At 42.3% G+C, this 16476-nt stretch overlaps 1 protein-coding gene across 1 annotated transcript in view; it reads left to right on the forward strand.

The window, feature by feature from the left end:
* LOC107223181 overlaps positions 1–16476 on the forward strand; it is a 78784-nt gene that overhangs the window by 23361 nt on the left and 38947 nt on the right. The window contains exon 2 of the mRNA XM_046733863.1: positions 7562–7663. The gene's annotated coding sequence lies outside the window, so the exon portion shown is untranslated. The remainder of the gene's footprint in view (positions 1–7561; positions 7664–16476) is intronic.

Here is a 16476-nt window from a genome sequence, read left to right on the forward strand (position 1 = left end):
TAATGCCTACTTTCGTGCCGATTTTCGTTGGTTGGTTTCGTGTGATCGTCTGTTTCAGGAAGTATTGTTGGAAATGATTTCGTCGGCTTATTTTTTAAAACAGTCATAGTACAAGCGGCGAATACTGATCTTCGTTTCAGAATCAATTATCCGTTCGGAGAAAGCATTACGTGTATAATCAACCGTTGCAGTGCCGAGTGACACGCGACAGTCGTTATTTGAGGTAAATCAACCACGTAACACGTATTATTAGTGTTCAGTTGTGTCCCTGGTGTCACTGAGTAATGACACGGTAATTTCCCGCAAAGCTGCACACGCTACAGAAGTCGAGGTGTTCGACAAAAAAAAAAAAAAAAAAAAATCAAACAAATGGCATATTTATACATTCATTTATTTCCCGCAATCGATTCTTCTCTTGTATATCCGTACGATTATACATATATTCCTTCGCTGGATCAGTATATCTATGGAATTTGCATAGCTATATCTTGCGACTTGTGCCTCGCTCGCTATATCTGCTGTCTTCAACTTTCTTAGATATGTATGTACTCATATTCGCGAAATCGCTGCCGTAACGTTAAACCTTTCAACGGATATCCGAGGGGCTTTTGTTACGCGTTACTCGGTTGAATCTTCGTCGTCTTCGCAGTGAGAGGGAGAGAGAGATGACGACGGCGCGAGAAGGGGGGAGGGGGGAGGGGGGAAGGGGTGAGAGAGTTTCGAGCTTCTCGAAAATCTCCGGAGCCTGCGATCTAAGTAGGGGAAAATTGAGCCTGTCAAAGTCCCGTCTGCACGCGCCTCGGATACTCTATACCAGCCTCGACATCTTTTCGTCACCATCTTCTTTCGGAGTTACAGTTGATCCCTATTATAGTTTGAGAAAAAAAAAAACAAAAAAACAAAAAAAAAAAAAAAATTACACTTTATTCGCGAAGAGTGTTCCAGACTGACAAGATTTGAATTCTGAACTGAAATTTACACGTACCTATATCTTCTCGCTCTCTCGAATAGCTACTGGAATTCAAATACTAGCATGAATCGAATAGAACTTTCAGAGTCTGATCGCATTCTTCGTCCTCGGAGGAATATTCACACTCAATCTGAGTCGGAAATCACGTTCTTATTGCTCGACGATTCCTCCGTATATATAAAGGACAAAATACAGGCACAGCTTTAACGTAGCTGTCTGTAAATAAGTCTTCTGCATTCACCCGACAGTCGCGACGATCGGGCACAGCGATTTTGAATAATTGAGGAGGCGATGGAAATCTTTCTTTCGACGTTCCCCGTTGGCGAGGAAATTAATAAGTAAGCGAGTGTAGAGGAAACGCTTTTCCCCGATTTTCGTACGGCGAGAGGAGTCACATACCTTACACCGCGGTGCCGTGAGAAAAACACGTCTGTTCCCACGAGCTTTTCACGTTTCTGGCGGTTGACGCTCGGAGAAATATATTCCGCATGATTGATATTCAAAGACTCGGTCGAGTCCGTTTTTCCATCGAAATACTTGCTTCGTCATTTTCGTAGGAATCAAACCGACGAATAAATACTTAAAATTAATCCGTAAAATTGATGAAAAGTAATCCGATCCTCTGCAGTTGTACAATATTCATGTAATCATGTTCGGTTACGGAGAGGGAGTTTGGTGAGGGTTGAAATCGGAAACTCACAGGCAACGGATTTCTTCCCGTTCACGCGATTCACTGCACCGAATTTATAATTGAATATAATGCATAGGTGTACGATGGGAGCATCGGGTACATCGTATGCATTATTTATACACTCATGTGCGTCTCGGTGCTCGGCTGAAGCTCGGCTGAAGCTCGGCAGTGAGGGCAATTAAGAATTATATTATTCATACCATCCTTTAACCGCGAAGTAAAACGTGAGGCTGAATCCAGCCTGCGGAATATTCACAACACATGCGAGCCCTTTGTCAGCCATTCCCAAAATATCACCCTCGTATACCATTAAGATTCGAGGCGAAACACGAAACGACGTCCACGACCGCCTGGGAGACGCCCAGGGCCATGCCAACTGTATATTGGCAAGCGTAGGGACGTACACCGCACATATAGCTATAGAAAATTGGCAATATTTGGCCCGGCTCTTCCGTGACGGAAGTTTGATCACGTGACGTGGAGAGGAAAACCGGAGCTGGTCGTCTCACACCGCGGGGAAATTTCGCACACCTCGTAAATCCGTGGTAAAAGTTTCGTGACTCGCGCCGTTTTCAGTGTACGATGAATCGCGTTGCGCAAATTTGTTTCGCGCAATTAGTACGGCGAATCGAAACAGGTTTCGTAGAAAGGGCAAGAATTGAATAATCGGAGTACCGATAGAGTCAAACATTTCAAAGATGTATCGAAGTGGTAAAAACGCGCAACCTACTTTTTTACGCAAAATCAATTTTCGAGAATGGCCCCTCTAGAATTAAGGGGAATCGGTTATACGCTTACCGATGTACGGGAGAAATCGCACGACGTGCCTGCAAGGCGGCGAAAAGTTGGTACAGCCCGTCAGCCTTTATCTTATCGCACGTAAAGTTCGTATCGAGTGAAATATGGGGGATGATAAACGACTTATTAAACAAAATACGACTCTCAGGGAATAGTAAATATCCGAGGACCAGATGGCGTCTTCCAATATGCCGGATCCCCGACACTTGTTCCACTTCCGGCGATTCTCCAGGTCGGGTGGCGCCAGCCGAAGCGAACGGATGCCTCGCGGTTCGAGGTCCTAAAAGCTGGCCGAGAAACGAAACCGTTCCTGTACGGCCGTACGTAACGCGTATATAGGTATACCTATAACTACGGAATCTAAATTCACGCGGCAGATACCGCGGATGGAGTCGTCGGACCACGGTCACGGATCCCGGGCTGCAACAGCTCCGCTTTCCCAAAGGATCGTTTTACTGTGAAAGTTTTTTACGTGACGCAACTTCCGGCTCCCCATGTTTCCAGTTTCGACCTGCAGGTCGGTCGGTTGGTTGGTTGGTCAGCCCGGGTTCGGAGCTTCGCGCCGGGTTTCGCTGGGTTTCGTCGGGTCGAGTAAGCTCCGCTGGACCAACGGCGTAGGAAATGAAAAGAGTGAAATAGTTCCTGCAGGGGATTTTAAGATGTTTATTTACTCGGGTTCTAAAAGCTACTTGGGATAATCCTATCCCCCACTGTCTGTCTGAAACCGCCACTAGCAGCTCGGTCAGCCTCTGCTTCCTCCCACTTCGCCGCGGTTCGAAGTGTTTGGGGATAAAAAGCGAACCCTTCTTGTATACGTACGTGCTATAATACGTATACGTCAGTGTATGTATCCCTCGAATCCAACCCGATCTAGATCTAGCGTGGTTTGTATATATGGGCCGCACTCTGTGTGTGCGGGTACTGGAATCAAACCCATTTTTATCGCAGTCGAATTCCTTCCGGTAAACAGAGTAGAGAGGAGTGAGATAAAATAGAATAACGGCCGTCGTGATTTCTTTCTTGTCATCTTCGCAATATCGTTGACGCCTTGCCGCGCGGATAGTTTTTTTTTTTCTTTTTTTTTTCGTACATCTTAGTTTTGATATTGCTGATTTTTTAAGCGAACGTCGTTGGCTTCCATTGAAACGTTATTAAAATTTCAGCTAACTAGATTAGGAAAAGCCTTGTCTCTTGTCACCTGCCTGAAGGACCAGGTGCTTTTACTCGCCAACAAACTTGGTTGCGATCTCTCGTTAGGAATTTATGCCGAGAGAGTACTTGGTGTATCTTGTACCAAAACCTTTGCACAGCTCGAAATAATTCGACTGGATACTACTCCGGAAATTTAAGATTAGGTACCGAATTTTCATAACTTCGAGCTTTGTACCTTTCACGAAGTCTCGTTCTCATCAACATTTCAAATGGGGATCTGGTAGCTTGAGATATTTTAGAGAATAATTCAAGTTCTTGACAATGAATAGACGCTAACTGAGACACTAAACTTCAAAAAAATACGATTGATTTTCGCCGATACAAAACGTAAGGTCAAGACCGTTCAAAAGTTATTGGAACATTTTCACGTCTGTTTTGAAATGTTGGACTTTCGCTTGATTGTAAATCTATAAAGCACATCCGACTCCGTCGCCGAGTCGATAAGGTCGGCGGTATTAGGTATGGCTTTCGAATGGTCCGAGGGAGTTGAAGTTTACCACGATATTGGTTCGACTTGGAGGTAAATTCCGGAATGCGACAGCCATCGAACCTCGGTTTGGTGACTAGCCGGCGTCGTTGCGACGTTCCCGATTCTCTCCCTCGCTGTAAAGTTGATCGTGGATCGTGATTGGCAAACTTCGCCTCATTCCGATTCGAAAACTACCGTGTCCGTGACTTTTTCGATCACACAACGTCGTCCTCATTTTTAAGAAACAATGCGCCACGGCTAGACATTGAGCAAAAGGATAAAATCGGAACGACTGTGTGAGAATTCGCCAGGAATTTTCATTATCGATGATTTGCCTTGAACGTGTCGGGAGAAGAGAAACTGAGAAGAAAAAGGAAAAAGTTCTTTAAAGATAAGAATCCCCCGCCGGCCGGCTGCGAAGCCTCGAACGTTTAAGAAGTGTTTATTGTTTTTCACGGCTGATTGCACATTTCGCAAGTTCTCCTTATCCGGACCTCGGAGCTTTTCTCTTTTCCTTTTCACGACCAACTGACGAGGGTCCTGGGAAAGCGCGGAGCGCCGGTTTCCCTGTCCGACGCTTTTATTGGAGGCACTGACGTGGGCATCAGAGTTCCGCGAAGTGACGCGGGTCTCATGTATTTAACCCAGATCCCGTCCCGATCTCTGTTGGCTGCAGGGTAAATTGATATTGTAACGCAAAGCGTATAAATATAAATTGTTTCAATATTTGCGGTTGTTGTTTCTTTATGTTTTTCCTTTAACTCTTATATATTTTGGGCCACTTATCCCTTGACCGTAGAGTTACAACTGGGAATCTCCTTGTTAGAAGCTAAGCTGAACTTCGGCTTCTCTTTACCTTCCGCTCAGAGAGACGAAGGAAAAATGAAAAATAAATAAAGTAAGAATTTGAAAAAATACGGCTTGCAGATATTTCAATCGTATAAATATATATATATATATATATATTTAGTCTCCCCTTCGGCTCGTCTTTCGCTTCGCAAATATCACCCCGCGCCGCTCATTCTAGAATGCCCCGTTTTTTTTATCCTCTGCCTGAGGTCTCGCGTGGCTAGAATTCAACCTCTTACGCTTACGCGGGCTTTCCTGCCACGATATACTAAAATTGCGAAACGTGATCGTCAACGTCGGAACCTTATTGTGCGGTTCGAAGCCGAGCGAGAGGCTCGCAGAAATTTACTCGGTCCAATCAAAGCGTCCGAAGAATCCAAAATATGGTTGCAAGTGATTTTCAATTTCGAGAAGATATATTTTTTACTGGTTCCACGATTTCAAATTTGCATCCCCTGACCTTGTCTTACTAACCATTTTTAGAACTCTGAAACTCGCGTTGGATAGGGGGAAAAATAGTCCTTTGCACTCGTCCAAGGAGTTCCAAATCCCGCACAATGTTATACCGCGGTTCAAGTAATGGCGCAATGTTCGCGGTAACTTGGATAGCGTGCGTCGGGCAATATATTTCCGTATCACTGAGTCGGGCTCCTGAATAAAAAAGCAGACCGGAGTAAAAAGAAAATCAGTCCTAAATCGACTGCCTCGACTACACGGAGTTTCGAGCGTGGTTGGTCGGTCGGTCGGTCGGCTGGTTGGTTGGTGAGCGAGTATATTGGTGGAGCACTTCGTCCCGCGCAAAGAACCCTTCACGTTGGAAATGAGCCAACCAAAGCCAAAACCAGCGTCCTGTACCTCGTGTGGTTTATAGGACCCCGTATACCCGCGTATACGTGAGTAGGTACAGCGTATCTCGCCTAGACGTCCATTGACCTTCATTCAGGCACAGTTGAAACATGAGCAGTTTCGCGATTTCGCTAAAAGTTTGCCGGTCGGACGTTTTTTTTTTTTTTTTTTGCCTGAAAATCTCGTCCGTTTATCTCTTCGAGCAAAAGAATCGAGTGAAATGATCTCTGAGCTGGAAATATTGTCAAACGGTTGCAATGTATCGTGTGTCGGAATTACAGCATCGCGAAATAAAATGACGCCACATGACGACGGGTGAAAAAATGTAAGTTTGACTTTGTCGATCTGCAGATTATCGCTGAATTCGAACAAAAATGTGGTTGAAATTTGTAATATCGAATCAACAAAAGATTGAGAGGGGAAATTGGCTCCCGGTCTAATTGGCTGCATTTTCAGTATGTCGTAGTACATATTCTCTCGATCGAAAGTTCTCATAGATACATGTTCCAAAAATCAATAGTTTCCGAGGTATAGACTCCGGAAGGGGGGTGTATGAATTTTTTGATACCTATGGATTACAAAGCTTCAACGGAGACTTGGAATATAATATATCACTCGAATACTATACAGCCATTTTCACATTTTCAGAGACTCCGCACACGCGTGATAAACAGAACAAGTCGATTATTGCTAGAGCCAGAGAATCTCGTTTTTCACGCGAAATCTGACGTTGCGTCTCTTTCCAGTAAACTAGCGAGTTCATGGGTGAAATGAATGCATTGATAGAATCAATCAGAGCTTCGTGCCTATCTTTGAGAAACAGCCGTGCAGTTTTTTGAGTGAATGATTTGATTTCGACTCCACTTGAAGATTTATAATTCATGAAAATCACGAAATTCATAGATATCAAAAAATTTGCACTCCTTTCTTCCAACACCTGTATCTCGGAAACTACTGGTTTTGGGGCTTGTGTCCATGAAAATTTTTGATCAGGAGAATATGTACTATGACATACTGAAAATCCAACCAATTCGACCGGGAGCCAATTTCCATAAAGCTACTGCGGGGTCCTTTATGATGATTTCAGAGGAATCGAGTTTGCAAAATATTATTAGGCTTCGCTTTATCACGGTTTACCACGTTTCAAACAATTCTAAAGTTGAGTTAAAACGATTTTTCTGAAAACCTTACGGGTGCTTTAACGACACGAACTTCCACACGATGTTCACCTGTCGAACTTCATTAAAACCGGTTCGTCGGCACTCTCAATGAATAGAACTAGAGGCAGGAGAAAACACTTGAGTAAAAAAACTCGTTCCAATAAGCTGCTTCTGAAAAAAAAAAAAAAAAAAAAAAAAAAAAAACGTTCCATGACCCCTTAGACGTGACATTTTACGCAGCTTTCACTTCGACGAACAGCTGACGCATTTCTAAAGCTTCTCCGACCTTTCTACACACTTTGTCTTCTTCTCTAAAATTTCCTGGCTCCTTGTCTGTGGCTGTTCCTAATCATCGGCTACACTCGTTCAGACATTGAAAATTGTTCGTTTAAGCCTCTTCAGAGACGGTGCAAATTTCAAAAGACTAATTACGGCGCAGTATGGACGCTGAATGCGCTCATCAGTCACCTTCTCATCTAAGCACCGTGCGTCCTAATTGTGAAAATAAGAAGCAGCACCCTCCTAAGCTACACCGTAATTTACACTTTCATGGTTTCTCCTTGCAGCCCATTTCGGCGTTTCGGGATGCAGGAGCAGCTGCCGGATCGACTCCCTCGGTTCTCCCTGACTCTCGCCTTTTTCGGATCACCCTGCACCACTCGACACGGGTATGTTTGTTTTGTTTTTTAGTTTTCTGTTTATTTTTGCCAAACTCTACGGACCTCGTATTCTTTTCTACTGCACGTCAACCGAAGGTGCCAAGCGCCTGAAGCGATTCCAATATCATCGTTTCACCGAGAGGTTTGATTTTCATAGGCAAAGTTTTATGGACCCAGAACATGGCAGACTCGGAATCCGTCTGCACTATATTCGCTTCCGTGCACCTGTATTCTGTACACCCATGGGAGACGCGGTGCATGTGCGCTACTATGTACCTAAATACCATGCTAAACGTGTAATATATTATACATAGGTATGTATGAGCCTGCGTGGTGTTATATAGGTGACGTTGCACGCGCCGCTGGTGCAAAATTGAAATGAATTTAATTTCGCGCTCTCGACGATCGCGCGTAACGTACAAAGTATATGCATGTCGTTACATACATACACGCTATATTCCAGTGCGTCTGTAAGTGTATTACATAGACGTAATTATGTCACGAAGAGATCGGATCTTAGTCAGCTCTGGAGTGCTCGCGGTGTAGTTATCGAATCGGTGGCGTCTGGAAGGTTCAATTTTCCTCGAGAGGACGCGGCTTCCGGTAATTGCACTCCCATCATTATTTATCGTGCGGCTGCGATACTGATGTAATTTTAGTTGAACTCGGCCTATTGTCTCGAAACATGAATAAATTCTACGTGAAATCTGCACGTATAATTGATGATTTTATTTTTAGAGCAGATTTTACTGTCCAGTTTCTGCAGAAGCTTGCTAACTGAATACTGAATATTACGTGAAAATTATTCGTCCAACAGAAGAGATAAGAATTACGTCTCGTCAATTCTGCTTCACAACGCATTTATCGGGAGGCATCTTTTTACACTTCGACAATTATTATACCGTTTTGCTTTTCAGTCGTTGCATTCAAGGCGGCTCTGGTTTCGTATCCAAAAATTTCACAAATGTCTCGCTCTCTCGACCCTGACCCAATTTCGGTTGGTATTTAGACATGAACCGATAGAAAGTGTTCGTAGCTTTATAAAAGTTGACGCTACCACACCTTTAACTTATCGAAACATTTCAAAGTTTCAAATTTTTATACGCGCAGAATTTTCAAAATTTTCCGAACTTCAGTATCGTAAATTTAGTTAGTCAAAAAAATGTTCACGGTCGTTTCCATTTCATGTTCGGATCGTAAAATTTCCCGCAATCTAATTTCTTCGTGTTGTCGTTCGTAATAATTTGAGTTATTAATCTTTGTCGTTGTTAAGGGAATCGCTGTCTGTATAGAATTTCGCAATAATTTCGCGGGTCCTGGGAGCGAAGACGTTGAAAAATTACGGTCGGACCGGTGGTTGAGCGTGGAATGCTTCGCATGAGTCTGTCGTCTGGCTACTGGTTGACAATGAGTGGGTACACGGTAATATAAACCTGATTCGTCTTTGCCGTCGCGATGGAATTTTATAAACATATTGTTCGGTAAATTCCATCAAATGTCGGTTGAATTCAACTCGGTAGTTTTTGGCTCACAATCCAATCGTTTTCATCATTCGGTTATTGAACATTCCTCACTGATTTCAGCGAGTTCTTTGTTCGTAGATAATGGTAACGAATATAATATCGCATATACCGCATATTGACACTGGGACGAGCGATATTCGTTTTCGATATTTTTCGGAACATTTTCACCCCCGTTTTATGACGCTCGACTCGCCTGCCGAATGCCGAGAAAGTCGACACGGTAATTCAAAATTGTCAAAATTCAAAAGTCAACATTTCTTTGACGCAAGTGAAATTCTAAACTTGATACGCTTTTTGTGCATCCTTCTTGAAGAATGCTTCGGTCTTTTGTGACATCACGATGCGATGGTCGAATTATGGAAAATGCAACGGCGTGAAACGTTTTGAAAAATTAACGCGTCGTCAGACCGGAAGGCATCTGTCTTAATACAAGTGTTGCCTCTAAAAACCGTCAAAGAGGAGTAGCTGCGCCCTCGAATTTTTTCATCCCTACAGCACGCAATCGTCGCAGCACGAAACCGCAAAACGAGTCACGAAAGCCGGTAGCTCAATTCGTAATGTTAACGCAGCGGAGCCTTCGTGATAAGCCTTTTCGGTGAAAGTTTTTCACGTACAATTTTCTACCAAGAAATGCCTCAAATTTCATACAAGTTTTTTTTTTTTTCTTCCTTCTTTTTTCTCTCAAAATTTCCTTTTATTTCTCTCGTTCACCACAATCCATCCATCTTGCGTAGCTGTACATAAAATCGCATTGACGGGAAAAGCGCGCTTTTTGAATTGTCGCCCATTCAACGAAGGAAATCGATGTAGTCTGCAGAGACGCTCGGCTATCTAATTGTAAGCCACCATTCTGACTTACAGGAACTTGGATAAGAAGGAGAGAAAGAGCAAGATGGGGGGGGGAAAGATTAGTTTGTCACAGTGACGTGTCTGACTTATTATAGCTGACTTGCCTTTCGTGCAATAGTATAAGATTCAATTCATTCGAGTCGCTCAAGGATCTTGCGTGCTCTTTCGTTAAGTTAGGTCAGTTTGTGACTCACTTCGCGAGCTGTGAATTGCCACCGAGTTGCGCAATTATTACGGGCACTCGGCTGTGTCCGATTGTCAGAATAATTGCAAACATTATCAGCACTTGCCATGCGCACTTATACTTACCTGTACCTACTTGTTAGTTTGAAAATACACGCGGCATTATAACTTTTGTAATTATGTAACGAAATTGATGGACTGTTCGCGAATCAAGTTATATCCGCGTTAATGTGGACGTTATATACGAGTTCCTTTTCCTATTTCGTCACGGCTTTGCGAATTGTCGGATATTTAATATTATCCGGAATCAGTTAAGGTCAGAGATCTGAGAGCCAAACTCCTTATTCGATCGCTACGACCGATTTTACGCTGAACAATGGTATTGCGCAAAATTGTAGTTCGAAAAACGATGCGGTGATTGTCAGTCTGAGGGAAAATGAAAGAAATCTTTACAGCGGAGAAAAAATAGAGATATGCTCGAATAATTAGATGCAACGATTCCCGAGATTACTGTTTGCGAATTTTGTAAATATTTGCTCGAGTATAATACGCGTTTTAGTCGGTGGAAAAAAAAAGAAGCGATGAAGAAGGCAGGGAGAGCTTGAAACTGACAAAGAGAGACAGGCGTGGGGCAAAACGATCCCGAGAGTAGCGAGGACTGCGGAACAAGGAAGAACTCGGCTGAAAAGGAAAGGGAAAACATTATTTGTCTCGTGAAAATCTCGTCTCGTTCAGTCATGATGGTCGTTTCGTTAAAGGGAACTTTTTCGCCCCTGATCCGTAATTTATTTTATTGAGATAAATGTCGGTCTAGCGGCGAAATGCAGATAAATGTGGAGGAGTCACTCGCGTCTCGACTTTCGTTGTATTTCCGCGTTCTAAGCCTTATTTCCAGCCGCGGCGTCCGGCGTGGGTGGGGGTAAAAATTTAGAAAAAGGAGGAGGGTTACGATGCCGAATTTCCAAGGACCGTGAAGATATGTTTTAGAAAATTTTTAAAAAGGTCAGTGCGGAAAGCCATGACTCAAAAACGTCGGAATAACTTGGAATATATCAGAATTTTGACGATCCTGTTATGGTTTTCTATACTTTACGTTTTTTACATCACATCTTTTCTTATATTTCGACATTCTGTATTTTAAGTATTGTGTAAAATAGATTTTTGAATTCTTAAAAATTCGACAATGCTAAATCTTCTAGTTTCTAATCCTTCTGCATTTTGACCCCACGCTTTTCTCTCTTTCTCTCTCTTTCTCACACACACACACACACACACGCAAAATTCATTCTTATGATTTCGCATACGTGCAACATCTATTCCACGACAAATTAAAGGGACAATAATTCCAAATCCATATCAAACTTTGTCCAAGTTCGAACCGAAGTATAAACTCTCGCAGATATATTTTGCCTGAAATATTCTACAAACTCCTACCTCCTATTTAATTTCTCTCTTTCCTTGCAGCTGTTGGGGCTTGAATATTTTCCATCATTTTTCATCGTGTACCGGGAATAATTCCTTCTTGTTTTACATAAGAAAGAAAAAAATTCATCGACTAAAAAGGAACGTCGGATAATTAATATTCAGCGACAGTTTCGTGCGCATGCTATAAATTGCGTTATAATATATTATGTCTATAATATACCTCGTATGCGTCAGAAAAAAAGCGAACGAAATTTCTTTCACCAATTTTATTGACTCACGCGCGGGACCCTCGCCTAATTTTGCAAGATATTCACGTTTGCCACGCTTTGTAAAGTACATAATTTGCAAAAGTCGCTAAATCTGTACACGCTGCCGCGACACGAGGATTGTACACATTTTACTTATAACCTATCGATTCGGCCTGCCGTACAAATACGTACATCGAATTTTACTTAAATAAATAATGTTCTGTTTCCTGGGTCGAAAATTACAATGCACTACAATCATCCATTAACTGTCTGGTGGTGGTTTTTTTTCGAGGATTGAGGAAAGGCAGGAAGGGCGCGGGGATCGTTGACTGCTGTAGGCATGGATATATGCATAGGTATACATATGTACGTGTACATTGTATGTGTAAATATGCTTGCACGTATTTGCTCACGCAAATATAAACCTAATCAACTGAGCACAGGTTTAATCGTGCCACGCAGTTGAGAATATCTTCGAATTGCTCCACCCCGCGGCGATATCAGAGCCTGCGGTTAAGTGGATTTAAATAAGATACAACAGCAAAGCATTATGCCCAGCTTTTCCGGAATTCAATAACGTCGCGTGATGTTTTATATGATAATTCAGACGTTGGTGGGCGGGAGGACGTGTGCGTGGCAGTGCCGATAAGCTTGATGATTTCATTGGTTTAGGTATTGTTCGGGATACACACCCGATTTTTGAGCGATGATGAGTCATTGGCTGAATTTTGGGATAACAGAAGTTTCCAAAGGTTCGCGTACAATGCTTTCGCTGATTTAGATTTATCGAAATTTTACTCATCGCTACTGTACAAGTGCAAAAGATATCAAGGATGCAGTTAAACCGCGGGGTTTTAGAATAATGTGAACAAACCAGAAAATCGGAGCCAGATAAGAATGAGAAAATGCGAAGATTCCTCGATTAAATCCTCGCGCGAAACTCGCTCTGTGGTATAATAATGTCTTTTCTCCGGTTAGACGTGTCCCTGAATTTCCAAGCGGTTATCAAGTACCGTTCTTTTTTGTTTTTCATTTCCTTCAAACGCTGCAAGCGAGGCGACGAAGGAACTTCGCTACTCGTCGCTGTTTTTACGACGTATATTTACCGATAACGATTACAAAGATGTCCGAATACCGGCGACATTGCAGTACATGTATACCTAATACTGAGGCGAAACCATTCGCGGTCTGAGGTATAAGGTATTCGGCGAGTTATTCGATTTCGCCAGGGAAAATGCGATTTTAATGGCGACTAATGGAGCTGCGCCGCCTTTTAGCGGAGGAGGAGCACCGATCTCTCGTCTTTCAAAAGAGGCTGAAACGTCGCGTCGTCCCGGTCAAACACTTTTCGAGTTCTCAATACGGTCCTCGACGCATCGCTGGCCAAGTCCTCGTCATCCACCTCCTTCTCCTCCTTCTTGAGTATCTGCACCGACGGATCTTTCTAGGAGAATTTAGCCATGGAAACGATAGAAGTACTCTAGTACGTTATTACAAGGGGCGGGATGGCCGATCGATCTCCCGACGACAAGAACAAGTTTCCACCGTTTTACCTCGGTCAATAACTACGAATAAATCATCGTCAAACTTTGCACTCTCCTGTTTTCTGCCCTCCGCCGCTGCATTAACTTGCAAAGAAATTGCTCCTCAATCATTCAGTTAGTTTCTTGGGGTCTTTTTCTCTCTCTCTCTCTCTTTATGTTTTTACCGTTTTTCTCATTCACCATTTTCATTCCCCCTTCGCCAACAATCCCGTAGCTGAGAGCTTTCGGGCTCATTTATCTGTTCTATCGTTTACCACAATGTACACATGCTGCAGGGTGTTGCCATTTCCCAGTATCAGTCGGTTCCCGATTGTAATACCCTGTACGTCCGCATCGAATATTTTACTGGAAATTCATTTTTCCAAGGTATTGAACCTGGCGATGTTTGCTTCTCTCCGACAGGCAGTAATTAGTATCCTTATATCCCGACAGCCGACGGTGTGACAAAAATCACGACAAATTCGACCGCGTCGCACGAATCACCATTGCGATGTTTCGGCATCGTGTGCAGGTTCGTCTTCCAAGTGTAACATTTCATCGGAATAAATTGGTTCATTTTTCATGAATAAATCTTCGTTACACGGACCAATGGTATTACTCTTCGATGCGCTTTCGGGTCGATTTGAATTTTCATGTATACGAATCGGGACGCGCGCAATAAGTTTGTGAAAACATTACTCGTGCATCTTTTATTTCCGGTATGATGGTTGCGTAGTGATATTTTGATAAAATCTGTGGAACATCGTCAGCTGTTGCACAGTTCAAAATTGACCTCATAACTTCAAATCGTTGTGAAACTTTTAACGAAGTATAAGAACTTGCGATCGTTTCATCCTTCAAACTTTGGAAAAATCATGATCGTTGATCAAGGGTCCATCAACCGTACGGTCTGTTTGAAAATTTGTTTAAATAAAAATGTCGCGAAACAGACATTGGAAAAAGTATATCCAACCAATCAATGTTGATTTAGGTAATCAAACGGATGTTTTTTGTCGTACGGCGAATTTCGAAAACGATTGATTTCTATCCAATTGTTAACAACATTGAGCAATCTGCGAACTATTCGTTTACTGTGAAATTAAGCTTTGATTCGTAAAGATTGAATATATTCTTCGATGTTACAATTGCGCTGGAATATCGCTATTTTCTCCGAAGATGATAACATAATTGAGCTTTTTCAATTTCAATTTGAATCCCAGTTTAAAAATATTCATTCGTCCGTTAATGGAATATTTTTCATTCAAATTCTACACCTCTTCGACTTGCGTTCCACGTACCTTTTTCTTTCCAGTAAGTGCGACTTCGCACCGTTTTGCAGATACAGAAGAGGAATGTTTTTTAATGCCAATCCTATATACCTCGCAGTGATTCTTCTCGATTTGATCACATATGCTTTTATCGTTCTTTCATCGGATACGAGGAAAAATGATTGCGTAGGTGTGCGGAGAGAGTAGATTTATAGCTCTGGCAACATACAATAACGCGTTACGGTGCAAATTCCCTTCGGCACACCTCGTGTTGCGGTGGTATATTTGGCCGGTACGTTGAATTCAGTCGGTATAGGTATAAACTCGAAACGACGCGACTCCAGGATGTAATACGTGGGTCCCCTGTGTTTTTATTGTCGCTCGTTCGATTAATATTCAACGAACGTCATTAATTATGATACAAATGTGACGTGGCTCGCATTCCCACCGAGAATCATGTTAATCCGTCGCCGTTTTGCTCGCGAATCGCGTACCACGATCGTACGGGACAATAAAATTGAGCGTTAAAAAAATTCCCGATATTTCGATAATCTAATCCGTTGGGTTCGCAGTTTCACGTATTGGGTTAACACGAATATCGCTCGGGATAAAATTCGGTGAAACATGCTCACGGGACAAAGGGTGTCCCGAAAAAAGCTCCATGGATCTGGAATTTGAGACTTGACTCCCTATTGATTTTCTTCCTTCCACAATCAGTCAAGCTGTTGGATTTAGTTGGATTTAAAAATTTTTTCTTGCCTCATTATAACGCAATTTATGGATGGAGTTGAAAAAAAGTCTAGTGACGTGAAGCTTTTATACCGTAAAGCTTCGTTTAATAGAAACGCGACTTGAAATACGACCGCAGAAAGTGCGAGAGCGATCTACCTTGCCCGAACAATATCAGTTTCGCCCATATTCCCCGGGATTTCTCTTAGGGTCTTCTATACAATGATAGAGTATAAAAGATGTACGATCCCATTTGAAAAGATCGCGGTAATCCTGAAATTTCCGAAGCGCCTCAAGCTGGAGAGCCGGTTTCACGTCGAGCCAAAGAGCCCATAAAAACGACGAAAAGCGAGCTTTTAGTCGTGAGACATTGCTTTCTGTCCACGTTATACTTTATCCGATCTAATACCTATGCGTGTTTATCGGAATTGTATATATTTCACGGAATAGCGATATTTCGGTCATTTCTTACAGACTCGATGCATGATGGATTGAATTTCATGGTTGAATTTGGCGCAGGCATAACGTTGAAGAGATCGAGTCGAAGCAGATTTTCAGATTGGAGAGAATTCGTGTCGTTTAGGATCGGGCGAAGGATGCAGATTAAAAGGACTCTGAATGCTTTCGGATATATTGGTAATATGAGGAAAGTGAAACGGAGTTACGAGGTGGCAGAGCCACGTACAATTAACAAAGCGTGGGGGACCGAAATTCCGGGTCGAAACGTTAACTAAAAATACGTTTTCTTAATTAACCGATCACCAAGAATCTATAATATATTACATACGAGGTCGAGAACTCTTATTCATCTCTCATTCATTGACACCTGTGAATTAATTTCATTGCTAAAATGACCTTCTTTAATAACCTTTTAACACTATGACATACTGACTGTGAAGAAACATAGTTCTTTAATCTATTTAATTAATGACTACCAACTTTTAACTCCCACATATAAAATAACTTGAAGATTGACATTGTCTACCGTCACTCAAAAGAACACTGTTTCCACCAATTGTAATTGTGAATTCGACTACATCTTATTACACTTACTTAATTCAAAAGGTAAATAAC

This window comes from Neodiprion lecontei, chromosome 3 (assembly GCF_021901455.1).
Source record: "Neodiprion lecontei isolate iyNeoLeco1 chromosome 3, iyNeoLeco1.1, whole genome shotgun sequence".
NCBI lineage: Eukaryota > Metazoa > Arthropoda > Insecta > Hymenoptera > Diprionidae > Neodiprion > Neodiprion lecontei.